Source organism: Miniopterus natalensis, chromosome 7 (assembly GCF_054644295.1).
Source record: "Miniopterus natalensis isolate mMinNat1 chromosome 7, mMinNat1.hap1, whole genome shotgun sequence".
NCBI classification, from domain to species: Eukaryota; Metazoa; Chordata; class Mammalia; order Chiroptera; family Miniopteridae; genus Miniopterus; species Miniopterus natalensis.
In genome coordinates, this window is record NC_142087.1 from 5,724,188 (window position 1) to 5,737,261 (window position 13,074).

A 13,074-nucleotide genomic window follows, 5' to 3' on the forward strand; every position below is an offset into this window, starting at 1 on the left:
AGGCACACCCACCCACCCCCCACACACATAAACACACACCGCACATTGACATGCACACTGGTCTTTGCATTCCTTGCTCCTCTCCCCATCCTCAGCCTCCCACTGATGAGCCCATTTACCTGAAGGTGAGACCGTGGAGGCCACAACGGGGTGCCTGCCACTGTGTGTGTATGTGTGTGTGTGTGCGGGTGCGCGCGCAAGCACACACATGTGTGAAAGCCAGAGCCAATGTCAGCACCGAGAGCCTGTGACAGGCTGGCAGGGGCCTCTGTAGCTCCTCCCAGCTCACGAAGGCCTTCCCAAGCCTTGGCTATAGCTGCTGCAGCCCTGCCCAGACCCCCTGCCCAACCCCGGGGGGCTGTGGATCCAGGAAGTGCTGGGCAAACACCCCCTTAGCAGAACTGACCCAAGTCCTCCTAAGCCCTGTGGCCCGGTCTCTGGGCAGCTTCGGAGGGCCTGCGGTTTCTGGCAGGAGGATTGGCAGCCACCCAGAGGCGGGTGTGACCCATAGCAAAACTTCCCTGGCGGCCTGTTTGCTTTTGGCAACAAGGGGCCTCCCCAGGGCCTGCTTTCTGGGCTCTGGCAGGCGGCCGCAGTGGATGAGCCCACACAGGCTGGACCTATTGCGTTTGCGTGCCGGCGCTTGCTGGGCACTACCAGATGATCTAGAAGAACCAAATCTATTTCATGTAGTTCAGCCACCTCTATGGGCCCCTCTGCAGGGACTGGATACACAGTGCAGACTTTGGGTCAAAGCCCAGGGCAGGAGATGACAGTGAGAAAACAGGTGAAATTTCTGCACACCTAGGATGAGCCGTTGTTGGGACTGAGGGTAAAGGACAGCTTCCTGAAGGAGGTACTTTTTCAGAGCACCAAGGAAACATGAGATCAGAGAGGGCAGAATGTTCCAGGCAGAGGAAATAGCATGTACATACACCTAGAGCATGATACCATTGGATATTCTAGGAGCCTAAGGTGCCTGGGTTGTCTGGGGCTGACTGTGAGGAGGGGAGTGGTATTGTAAGTGGACAGTAAGAGATCCAAATTTAAGCCACCAGTATTTTGGGGATATCTACAACATTCCAGCCACTGGGGGGTCAGGGATATAAACACAAGGTTTGACTGTAGACTTTGGCAAAGATAATGGAGGTGATGTCAAGGAGTGGCTGGGGAAGCCTCTGGTCCCCATAATCTCCACCAGTACCCCAGACCTCAGGGGAGGGAGCCGGACAGCAGAGGGTTCCAGAGTGGACAGCTAGTGAGGAGGAAGAGTGACTTGATACAGGTGTCAGGCAGGGATCGTTCAACAGGTGGGAGATACCCTCCTGTTTGCAGTCTTAGGGGGAGAAGGTGATAGGGATGGAGGATGTCAACAGATGGTCGTTGGTGCCAATTCAATGCCAACAGGAATCCCCAATTTGAGGCGCAGTGAAGATGGAAACTCTATTCAGTGTAAAACAGCTCAATTGCGCTACAGTTAGACATCTCAGCCCTGCCTGATGGTCTGCTCCGCTCTGGCGAGCAGCTTCAATGCTTCAGCTCAGCCAGGGAGAGGCGATCTTCAGTCTTTGGTAGAAAGAGAAAATGTGCTTGGACCCAGAGGGTTATATGGACAGGAGTCCTTGCCCCTGAGCCATCAGCACTCCAAATCCTCACAGTTTGATTGGTCCAAAAGGCACTGTCTTGATTGGTCAGAACAGAGCTGCTCTGGTTGGATGCAGAAAGCCTCAGGAACTCCCTAATAAGGGACTTTAGCCCCCAAACAGTGGAGAGTCAGGCAGGAGCCCTTCTTAGGAGATGCCTTTTTTTTTTCTGAGTTCACAAGGATAAAGATGAAAATGCAGGATTTGATATTTATGGCTGGAGGAAGTGGCTAAGAGTAGACTTGGAGGGAAGGAGAGATATAATGACTGATTGATAGACTAATGATTGATTGATAAGTTCTTATATTTTAGTCAGAGGCATGCCTAGGGTATTTTATACCCAGAGTGGGTCATTTTTTAACACCCCACCTTCTTTATACAACAAAACTATTTTCAGTAATAATCATGAGATGAAACAAACATATTTCACGTGTGAACTAAAATCTGCACTTACCAGTCATTGTCCTCCACAGTTCACATTTTTTCACTGTTTTAAATTTTGAACAGCGATCAGAACAGCAAGTAGTCACGTAGAATCACAGGACTGAGCAACCCGTATCTTCCCCTTTGCCATCACTCTGAAGTCATTGTTTCTTTGGATCTGCTTTTGAGATGCTGAAATATGTAACACCATGGGGATGGAGACAGGAACTCTCCTCCAAGCAAGAGCAACATGTTCCAAACTCTCAGGAACTTTCTCGATGAATGCGTGTTCCTGAGTTCATGTGCTCTGGGGGCAACTGTATTCCTAGGAATTCTCCAAATTATGTCCATGTAGAATATGGTTATTGAAGGACAAGAAATTAAAATGTGCTCATTCCAAGCTTACATATATATTAATATTCAACAGTTACCATATCAATTGTTTAGAACTTAGACCCAAAAAAAGGTATTTTGGGGACAGAAGTCTTCATGGTTGACATTATTATATTTGCCAGTGCTTGGTGATAACAGAAAGCAGACTGGCTTCACCTCGATTTTATTTTATCTCTAAATTTTCTGTAGACAATGTGCCCCTCTTATTGCCTGCGCTCAGGGAATTCCACTCCCATATCTTGTCCTTGTAGGGCCACTGGTTATGATAATAATGAAAATGATTATGTATTGAGCACCCAGTGGGAGTAGTTCAGAGAGGTTAAGTAACTCACCTAAGGTCACACAGTTAGAAAACAGCCAGATTTTCAGTGCAGGTCCCTCTGACTCCAAACTTTGATTGTGATTGTCATTTATTTTGCTACTGCTTATAAAGCTCTCTGTGGCATCTATTTCTTAAATTGAGGGTATATATTTATATATGGGGGGGGCTTAAAGTGCATTAGTACTAAGTGTACATCTCAACAGTTCTTCACATATGTGCACACCCATTTAACCACCACCCAGATCTACATACATTTCCAGAAGGTTCCCTTCTAAAACTGTACTTCTGCCTCCCAAGTACTCACTCTTCTGACTTCTATCACTATTGAATAGCTTTTCCTGGGAGGAACAGTTCTGAAACATTTCTTTCTCTGAGGCAAGAGGGAAGATGGGAGAGGAAGGAGGTCTGAGGAGGAAAGAGGCATGTTCCTGATCAGTAGCAGGAAATGCTCCACTCGGCTGACAGTGAGGAAGCGAGGAGGGCCAGCTGCCCAGGGAGGTGACAGGAGATGAGCTGAAGTGCTGCTGCCCACCTGGAGGGGCCTCTCTGAGTCAGTGTGTAGATTTTTCCTTGGAATTTGTTCTCTCTAATAACTGAGGATGGGCGCCCGTGGACAGTGGGAAGCCCTAAGGCCCTGCCAGTTCAAGAAGCACGCAGCTGGCACCCAGGACACTGGTGATGACTGTGTCAGTTAGAAGTGCCCAGGGACTGTGGCCGGAACTGCCACTTTGCTGACTGCTTATGTGTGATTCAGGCCTCCAAACTGCCAAGTTTGGCACCAGAGGGATGTGACAGTCCCGAGAATCCATAAATCCTTTGGCTGCTGCTACAGACCCCAGAATGAGCATGGCTGCCCTTTGCGTTGCTGGAAAAAACCTCAGCCTCCTAAGTCATAAGGCCCCAGCTTCAAATCCGGGCTCCCCCACAGGCTTACAGCACGGGAACTGAGGAGGGATAACAGGGGCACCTGGGGAGCAAAATGTCAGGCTCTCTCACCTCAGATGCTGACCTTGCACTTGCATGGCCCTGAGAGTTACTGCTTTCTTAAGAGTAAGGTGCGCAGGGCACAAAATGAGTTCATGGTAGGAACTCAATGAATATTGGTTGAATGACTAAATGACAATTTCCTAGTCCAGTGTATTCATTGGGGTACATTAGGCTATGCTGAGGTCACAAGTAAACCCCCAAATCTCAGTGGGTTTAACCCAACAAAGGTTTCTTTTTGCTCGTTAATGGTCCAGTGTTGGGCACAAGATGGTCTTCTCCGGCTTGGAGCCACACCCCTGGATCTTCCCTCCTCAGATGTCTGCTCTAAGGCATGGCATTACCTGGTTGCTTGTTTGAATTGAATCAGAATTTGCATTTTAATAAGATCCCCAAGTGTTTTGTATGCACAGTACAGTTTATGTATCACTGGTCTAGACCAGAGGTCTTCAAGGTCACCTTGGAGAAGGGGATGGAGAAGACACACTGGCCTTTCACTGCCTCAGACTGGAAATGATGCTAATCACTTAGGCTCATGTTTTATTGGCCAGGACTAGTCACTTGTCCCCAACTTAACTGCAAGGGGGGCTGGGAAATGTGATCTTTCTGTGGGTACGCAGAAGAGGAAGCAGAAGGAGGGACATGTGACATATTCTTTGCTGTAAGTATCTTGGGATCTGGGCCACATATTTTGGCTTCTCTGGCCCTCAGTTTCTCTGTCTTGTTTTGTTTTGAGGTGGCCTACATGTTCTATGAGACCTGGGCTAGACTGAACACTTTAAGATCTGAGAAATGCATATGAAAAGTGAAACTCGTGAAACATCTAAAGGCCATGAGAAAATGGATGAAGTCAGTTTCAGCCACGCAGCTTGTGCTATTCCTTGCACGTCCCCATCAGGCCAGGCCCTGTGCTGGATGCTGGAGAGGTCGGGGAAGAAGACACCGATGCTGGAGAGCTCACAGTGATGACATTATGTGGTGGGGACAGAGAAGCCCAAAACAGACCCTGACCCAAGCATGGCCAGGAGTGAGCAGGGTCAGTGCTCCCATGGCCGGATGCACCCTTGAGAAGGGACACCTGCACCGGGGGGGATCAAGAGCCATTCAGGTGAAACTCCCAGCTCTGCCACTGGCTTGCTTCTTGGCCGCCTGTAAGTTTCCTCACCTCTCTGGGCCTCTCTCCTGTTTTGGGAATTGGGACCTGTGGCAGAGCCTTTTGGCATTTTGTAACTTTCTATAGATTTATCCATTTCCCCGAAGCTTTCAAATTTATAAGCGTGTAACTGTTCACAATAGTTTTTGAATCACTTGTAATCCCTGTGAAGCCCGTGGCCTTCTCCTCCTATACTCTGTATTTGACAGTACCCCAGCCTTTTCTGTTGCCCTGATCAGCCTTCTGAGGAGTCTGTCATATGGATTTCCCCCTAGGAGCAGTGTTTGGTTCTGTTGCTCTTCCACATTCTTCTGTTCCTCTTTAGTTCATGGTTTGTTCTCAGGTGGTTTTCTCTTATGAGCAGCTGAACCTTATTTTGGCCCTGACAATACCTAGCTGTTCCATATCTTCAGTGAGGTCACCTTCATCAGGAAGGTCCATAGAAGGGGCCCAGCGAGTGGCCATGGCTTGCCCTGGTCTGGGCTCCTGCCCCTGAAAGCAAGGCTCCCTCTCTCCAAGACCGGCTGCCTCCACTCTGCTCTGCCTAGTTCCACCTTAGGGGGGTCTAATGGGGGGGGATTGCTGCCTGCTGCCTGCTCATCTGGTCTGCAAATACCAGGCCCCAGGCACCCCTTATGGTCTCTTCTTCTACACGTTCCCCAGTCTGGGTAGGAGTTCAGAGGTCTGCTCCTGGCTCTGTGATCCCAGGTGCCATGATGAGGACAGCTGGGGAGTTGAACAGTTTAACACTTGGCTTCAGTCTGAGCTGGCAGAGTTCCATGCGCAGAGACCAGCACAGTCCCCACTGAAGAAGGGAGAAATGTAGAGTTCCCAGCACATGCATGTGACCAACTCTGCACATGGCCGCACATACCAGTGTGAGCTGGAAGTTGCTGGCAATGAAGTTGTCCTCATTTGCTGGGTAAGGGGGTTGGCACAGGGGCTGTGCCAAGGGTGCAGCTGGTGAGGCACAGATAAGCCTACTGGGGAGCTGGAGGAAGTCATAATGGAACATGGAAGAAGCTTCGAAATTGGCATGAGAGTTTATTTACAGACATAATATGCCAGGAAAAAGGCACTGAACCTGGCATATGTTAGGTGCTAGATACATATTTATTGCATGAATGAATGAGTGGATTGAGGGGCTCAAGGTCTAATTCCAGCTTTATTGCTGTATATTCGTAGGCAAGTTCTGTGGCCTTGCCTGGCCTTAGTTTCCTCATCTGTAAAGTGGGAGAGGAATGAATGCCCTATTTTCTAGGGTCTCTTGGCTCTGGGAATCTCCACTTTTGTCCCTGGAAGTATTTCTGGAGGGGCAGCTCTGTATTTCCAGAGGGAAGCACGGAGGGAGGGCCCTCAGGAATGCAGGGTTCCAGAATGTCAAGAGGCAGAGGTAGCTCCTATATATTCTGATGTCTGACTAATTACCAGAGTTCAAGAGACCTCACTGAGTTGGAATCAGCTGGTCAAGAGGAACCAGGCACCTGTAGAGATGACTTTGCTCTTGGCCAGATATCCCATGGAGGAGGCAAATAACAGGTTAGGTTACTACCTCCCCAGCGAAGAGCCCCTCAGTCGGTCAGGATATGCAGTCACTATCTGAGTCCCTACAGATGCCATTATCAATCTAATCCACCTATCCACTTGTCTATCAATCCATCTATCCATCCTTCAATCCATGGGCTTTCCCATTCATCTATTCATCTACTGATCCACCCACCCATCATCCATCCACCCACCCACCCATCCATACATCCATTCATTCATTTAAGAAACACTGAATGTAGTGGGCCATGCCCTACTATTAAAGAATCAAAAATAAGGTCTCTGTCCTCAATGAGCTCACAGAGTAGAGGGAAAGATAGAGGCAAGCAGAGACGATTACAGCACAGTTAGCAGCAAATCCCAGGTACTGACGGTGATGAGAGAAGACCTAACCCAGCCTGGGAGGTGGAAGAGGTGACTCTGGAAGCCTTACTGGAGGAGGTGACATCTTGTTGAGTCTTGAAGCAAGAGTAGGAGTTGTCCAGGTGAAAAGGCAATTGAAACAGAGGGACAGAGAGGACAAAGGTCTGAAGACAGCAGGAGAACAGGAGCTGCCTGGGGAACTCTGAGTAGCGGAGTCTAATGAAGCCTGGAGAGCCAGGTGGGAGGTGGGGTGAGGTGAGGCTGCAGAGCCCTGGCTGGGTTAGTTGGGGAGGACATTTGGGGCTAGGGGTGGGAACAGGGACAGAGGCCTTGGGACATCCAGGGACTATCTAGAGATGTAGAAAAGCTCTGGGTCAGGCATCAGTATGCCAGCTTCCTTCTTCCCCTCTACCCCTGACTGACCTTAGGCAAGTCACATCACCTCTCTGGGCTCAGTTCCCCTGCTGTGACATGACAGGGTTCACTTCTGTGGCCTCTTGAGACCCTTCCAGCTCTGAAGGAGTCCCTGAGTCACATGTGGTCAGCAAAACCAATACCCACGTGAACATCTGGGCTGGCCTGAGGAGAGAGTTAATTGTTCCCAGTCCCTGTGTGTGTTAGGGGGGCATGGTTAGGGGACCTTGCTCAGGGGCCGCCCCCGTGGGGCTCCCAGTCATGGGATGCTGAGAAGGGAGTGAGTCACTGGCCAGTCATCAGCTTGGGCCCCAGAATCCCCAGGTGGGAGGAGGGGAGCCCCATTTGTGCTCCTTACTGTCCCACAGCCCCCTCTCAAGACAGCATACCCTTGTTCAGAACAAGATCCCATATGAAACTCTAAACTTAAAAACGGCCCAAAGGAAGTTATTCAGGATGAGGCGGGGAGTTGGGGGGAGGAGGGTCAGCTGGGGCTCTGACTCTGTCCCATCCCAAGGCCCTAAGGGGCCACTTTGGGTCCAAGAGTGCAAATGCCCTCACCCCTCAGGAAGAGAGAGAGAGAGAGTGGGAAGGGGCGGGCCTGAGGTCACTCACTCCTCTCCTCTCTGCTCTGACACTGTCCTCCAGTGCCCCCCCCCCCAGCTTCCCCTCTTCTCTGCAGGGCCTCCCTCTCCCTAGAGGACACTGTGTGTCCAGTGACAACTCAGACACATCACAGCTTCTCAGTCGCACCCTAGGAGACATGGGATAAAGCTGTGCTCTGCCCAGGGCAAGATGCAGCAGGTTTTGTCTCCATCCCTGGGCCTGTGTCTCTCCAGCTCTACAGTGGGAGGGCCGACGAGAGACTAGAGATAAAGAGCATTCGTGGAGGGTGTGCCATGTGCCATGTGTGTATTTAATCCTACGGCAACCCGCTAAGTGTGGTACCATTTTCATCCTCGCTCCACAGGTGGGGAAGGTGAGGCGTCAGGAAACTAAATGGCTTCTCTGAAGTCACATGGCCAAGAGGAGGCAGAGCTGGGATTTGAACCCAGGCAGCTGGCCCCTGAAGCCCTGCTCTTACCCACTGCACTGTTGCCTCTTAGGCAATGGCCTGCAAACACCTTCCATTTCCTACTGTCTGGGATCCAGACAGGGAGATAGGAGTGGGTCAGAGGGAAGGGAGAGACTCAATTACATCCTGGCTTTGTCACTCACTGTGTGACCTTGGGCAAGTCTCTTTACCTCTCTGGGCCTCAGTTTCCAAGCAGGGTGGTTGTGAGAATTAAATGGCTGGGTCTAGTTGCATTCAGGAGATGGTACACTCGCCATGATGGATATTTCTTCAGTCTCCCCCCCAGAGCCCCCTGCAGCCACTCTCTTTGAGTAGGGAGGAGGTGATGGCCACAGCTGAGACTCCCCTTCCATCTCCAAGCTGTCTGGCTTTCCAGTAGTTGCGTTAACCCCCCAACCTCTCAGAAAGGAGCAGCTGGGTAGGTTCCAGCCATACCCTCCCTCTGGGCTCAGAGCCTAAGCCCTGTCCCCTTAGAGTCAGTTTACCCTCAGATGCCGGTAGGCATGTGGGCAATCCAGGCTGCAGCGAGGGGCTCCTAGGCCAGCTTCCAGGAGCCCAAGTGGGGGCAAGCAGGACAAGGGGGCCCCCATGACCCATCTCACCAGCCCCACCAGCCCCAGAGAAAACACTTTATTACTGGAAGCTCAGCCAGGCAGAGGGGGTGGAAGCGGCCGTGTTAGAGGAAACCGCACAGGGTCAGCCAAACCTCTGCCCTCAAGGCCAGCGGCCCAGGGACTCACCACGAGAGGCTGGCTCACTGGGTGTTTACGTAAATGCTGGCCCTGGAGCTGGCCCAGCTGCTGGGCTGGGATCCCCTGAGGCACCCCAGGCCTCAGAGTGCCAGCTTGGCAGGGGCCTTCAAGAGCTGCAGCTGGGCCTGTTTTTCCTCTACGGCCCACCTGGGGAGTGGAAAGACGAGGAGTCCAGAGGTCAGGGGCATTGCAGATGGGCAAGGTCTTCCTTCCAGGCCTGGGCCTCCCTGAGCCAGGGGACCAAGCCCTTTCTGGACACCCTTGGAAACTGGCATCATCTCAGGAGAGGCATGGGTCAAGTGGAGCCTGGAGCCTGGCAGCCTGGGTTCAAATCCCAGCTGTGCCCCTCACTGGCTATAAAACTTCGGGAAATCTGCTTAACTTTTCTGTTCCTCAGTTTCCCCATATGCAAAATGGGGATGGCGATGACAATATATACTTCACAGGGATATTGATATAATTAAATGTTTCTTATTTGTAACATGCTTAGAATAGTCTTTATCACATACTGGGTGTCTTAAGTGCTTGTTACAGAAATGCTTTCAACTGAGCATCAGGCCATGACCGAGGGGCCGAGCTTATAGAGATAAATTAGATTTAGATTCTGCCCCCACGAGCTTCAAAGTCAAGGTTCCTGCCACACCATGGAGGTGCGGGGTGATCTTCCTAATTATAGTCATAGTGACAACAAATTGGTGAACGTCTGCCTCTCCAGTCTCTCTGGGGCTACATGAATCCCTTCTCTGCTCTATCTCGGAGCTCGGTGTAGAGACCGATACCAAGTGGGTGTTTAAACCTGGCTGTGGAACAAGTATGTGAACACCTGAGCCCTGACCGCGTTGCAGGCACTGAGCCCAGAGCTTCATGAGCCTGGCCTCCTTTCATCTCCTCAGAGCCCGCAGTGGTCTAGGTTGATTCTTTCTTCCTATGTTCAGAGAAGCAACAGGCTCACATAGGCCAGCCCAAGGTCCTATAGCTGGTAAGTGGCAGGTCTGGGATTGAATCCACATCTGTCCAAGTTCAAAGCCTACATTCTTAACACTAAACTTATTGTATAGCCACCCTCAGGCCCGGGGGATTCAGAGTTGTGTCCAGCCCAGCCTGAGAAGATCCAGAAGGATCTTGGGAAAAGAGGGACCCATCTGGGGAAGGCAAAGAGGCAAGGCAAGCCCACTGCACTAGTGTCTGCAACTGGACCTGTTTGTGGAATAGCAAAGACCGTGGTGTGAGGGGCTGAGGTGTGTGAATGGTAGGAGCAGTAGGAGGCAAGGCCGAGGGATGTCTGCAAACGGCCTTGAATGCTCAGAAAAGGTTTAGCTGTCCTGTGGAGTGAGAGCCCCTGGACAGTCCCAAGCAGAGCCTGAATGTGGCCAAATATGCGACCACTCTGGTGGCCAGGATGGAAGGTGCAGGGAAGGAAGTAATAAGTACAAATAACAAACCTCAGCGTTGTTACTGGTGATGAGCTATCTTCCTCCAAAGCAAAACTCACTTGCCTTGCTTTCTACTTCATCCAAAGCAGTGTGTGTGTGTGTGTGTGTGTGTGTGTGTGTGTGTGTGTGTGTGTGTGTGTGTTTGGGATGCGGGTCCTGGGCATGGAGCAGCCAGACTTAGAATCCTTGGAGCCCAGACACGTTGCCTTCCTCCCCACCCCAACCTCAGCCCTAGCCCCTGCAATGACTTCCTTTTGGGTTCACCCCATTTTGGCCACAGCAGCTGCCAGCAGTGGGAGGGAACACAGAAAGTAACAGTGACGGGTCAGATGCCCACAAGGCCCTCAGGAGCCAAGCATTCAGGCCCCAGTTCATCTGAGATTTAGACAAATAGGGATCCAGATCTTGGGCCTGCCATATACTTGGGCCCAAGTTCTCCCTCATTCATAACATAGAAACAATGATAAATGAGAGGGCTACTGTGAGGCTTGATCGAGACCTTGAGTGTGAAGTGTGTAGCACAGCTCTGGTTCAGAGTGAAAGCTCAAGATATACCAGCTCAATGTTGTTATTGCAGCCTGAAGGCAGAAGCCACTGTTGGCCTGGGAAGAACTCAGAAACTGCTTGCTGTGGCCTGGAAATGTCCAGAGGGCATCTGGGCCATCCCCCTGTCCCCAGGTGCCTGGGACCTGACACAGCTCAGGGAAGTCAGTCTGCCTAAATGAGTAGTGGGGCGCCTGCCTTGAGCATCTGTCTGCACCCGTTGGGCAAAAGACTGCAAAAGGCAGAAGGCACAGTGCCCTGGGTTCCATCTTGTGGGTTGCGGGGTTAGACCACCTTGGTTTGCCTCCCCCGTCGTCCCCCCCCCTCCGCCGACTCCAGCCCTCCCTAGCAGCGCATCCTTGGACAAGTTACTTAATGTTTCAGTGCCTCAGTCTCCTCATTTGCAAAATGGGCATAATCATAGTTCCTACCTCACATGGTCAAGGTCAAGATAAAATGAGAGCTGGTGTAAGATGCTCAGCACAGTGCCTGGCTCATGGTAAGCATGTGGTAAATATTAGCAATCACAGTTTTAATGCCGAAACAGAGAGCAGGAGCTTTAGGACAAGGGAAGTAATGAAGTTTATGGTCATTAAATACTGTGATAAGGGGACAAAGAATGACCAGGGTGCAATATGCACTGGTGGAGGAAGTGATGGAGGCCAGTGAGAGACCCCGAGTCAGGGCCCAGCCTACTTGTGAAAATCAGTCAGTAAGAATAATAATAGTAGCAATTACAGCATTTCTCAAAGAGTGAGCACTAAGCATGCGCTAGGCACTGTGCTAACGTGTTTGCACAGAATATCTCATTTCCTTCCTGGGACAGCCCTAAGCAGGACTGGGACTAGGGTGCAGCAGTAAGGTGATCGGGGTGCGTAATTTAAGGAGGCACTCCTCCTCGGGCTCCTGCAAGTGCAGGGACAGCACCTGAGAGCCAGCACCTCCTTAAATGTTGTGCCCTGGGCACCTGGTTTGCTGCACCCTAGTCCCAGATCTGTGAGGTTGGGGTAATAATTACCCCATTTGATAGATGTGAAAACTGAAGCTTCACCAGGTTGAGCACCTGTCCCATGTCACACAGCTCGGAGGAAGAGGCAGACCCTGGGTTTCTCTGATTTTGAAGCCTGGAGCTGTTTTTACCCCAAGGAGCTGCCTCACAGCCTGGGGATGGAAGATTCCTGTCCACCTCCCTGAAGGCCCAGCAACCAGGAGAGCTGCCTAGAACCTCCCTCCTCTCTGGTTGGCCCAGGCGGCTGGGAGAACTGCCCTGCAGGGCGGAGGCCTGGCGATTTCTCCCTACATTCCTGGGGGTTAAGTCTGGGGACCCAGGCTTCCGGCATCAGCCATCACGTTCCCCAGAAGGAATCTCTATTCATAACAAACCCCAAAGGTCACCCGTCTGGGAAGGAGCGTTCTGTCTCCACCCCAGGGCGGGAGAGAGGGCCCCCGCCTTTACCGAGACCACCCTGCTGTCCAGACGGGGATGACCTGCTTTTTCTGGCCAGCCTGTGAACCCCCCTTTCTCCTCTGGGTCTCCTCTGTGGATGGGATAGGACAGGTAGAAAGCAGGATAAATGATCTTCTCAGCAGAAGGGGCCCCTAGAGAGCCCCAGTGCAGCAAATGTGTGGGTTCTGGATCCAATTCCCCTTTCACCACCTCCTAGCTGTGTGGCCTCAGGCAAGTTACTTTACCTTTGTGTGCCTCAGTTTCCTCTTCTGTAAAATGGGGATAATAATAATACCTCCTGCACAAGGTTGCCATGAGGATTAAATGAGATCCATACGTTCTCATTTATTGAAGGCCTACCAGCTTCCAGGCAGTGAGTAATAAGCACCGAGTAAAAGAGACAAAGCTCTCTACCTTCAAGTTTTAAAAGAGAAATATTGTGGCAAATATTGTTTACTTTAGAAAATGCTGGCACCAAAAAAAATGAAACAAATATAGTAAAACGTTAACAGTTGTTAAATCAAGGAGATGGGCAAATGGCAAATGGTCGTTCATTATGTGTTTTCTATGCTTTTCCATATGTT